The 1,098-nt window shown below is 35.2% G+C and overlaps 1 non-coding gene across 1 annotated transcript; it reads left to right on the plus strand.

Annotated features, from left to right (window-relative positions):
• Positions 1-427: 427 nt before the first annotated feature.
• Positions 428-544, plus strand: LOC136593965 (U5 spliceosomal RNA). The gene has a single exon (XR_010788416.1). It is a non-coding gene; the product is annotated as a U5 spliceosomal RNA (small nuclear RNA).
• The last annotated feature ends 554 nt before the right edge of the window (positions 545-1,098 follow it).

Genomic DNA, 1,098 nt, shown 5'->3' on the forward strand with positions numbered 1-1,098 from the left:
TAAATTGCATTAACTCCTGAAAACAAAGAAAATATAGGATCAAAATACTCCTGACCCCCCTCAGTGAATACATTTAGCAGTATATTTTTGAAAATTGGGTCATTTGTGTGGGTACCTATCATTCTGACACCTATGAGCCTTTGCAATCTTGGCTTGGTGCAGGAAAACAAAATGTTCCTCAAAATTTTAATAATTAATGTTAAATTTGTACATCTGCTAAATGGTTAAAAACCCTAAAGTTTTTCAAATGTGCTTCCAGAATAAAGTAAACAGATGGAAATATAAATCTCATCAAAAAGTTCTACAGTATGTTTGAACATATTTGACATATTGCAGCTGAAAATGTGAAAAAATTATACAAAATAACTTTTATTAAATATACACAAATTCTATCAGATTATTTTTACCACCTAAATGAAGTACCATTATGCTCTGGTTTCTCTTCAGAACGTATAAATCTTTCGCCTTTTACTAAAGATTTTCGTGGAGAGGAGCAACACTGAGTTTTGTAGCAATTTTTGCACGCTCCAGTTTCGCTGGGGCTAAAAAAAAAAAAAAAAAAAATTAATGAAGTACCATATGCGTCGAAAAAACAATGGCAGAATTACTTGGATATACAAAACCTTTACGGAGCTGTTCTATGTTAAAGTGACACATGTCAGATTTCCAAAATCTGTCATGGCCGTTAAGGCGCAAACAGGCTTGGTCACTAAAGGGTTAACTTGCAGTTGTTTATTTGTATATCTACATATTCAGAGCTGAACAGTCTAATTGGCAGTTCTATCAGTGATTGACAGCTACTCCTGTATATACAGTCATACATAGAAATCTGTCATTTACTGATAGCCCCGCCCATTGGAGTGTTCAGCTAAGAATGTGCAGAGATATAAATGAATAAAGTACTACTTAAACTGAATATTTCCCCATAAAAACATTATAGCAATCTACTCATCTCCTCCTGCTCTATAACATGATTCCTGCAAAAACACAACGAAGAGGTAATAAACAGAGTTAGGGCTCCCACCCACTGGCGATATTTTCTTTCTTGCTCTGCGAGAGCACGAGAAAACTCTCGCATCCGAGCGCAAGAAAGAGGCC

Source organism: Eleutherodactylus coqui, chromosome 1 (genome assembly GCF_035609145.1).
Source record: "Eleutherodactylus coqui strain aEleCoq1 chromosome 1, aEleCoq1.hap1, whole genome shotgun sequence".
Lineage (NCBI taxonomy): Eukaryota > Metazoa > Chordata > Amphibia > Anura > Eleutherodactylidae > Eleutherodactylus > Eleutherodactylus coqui.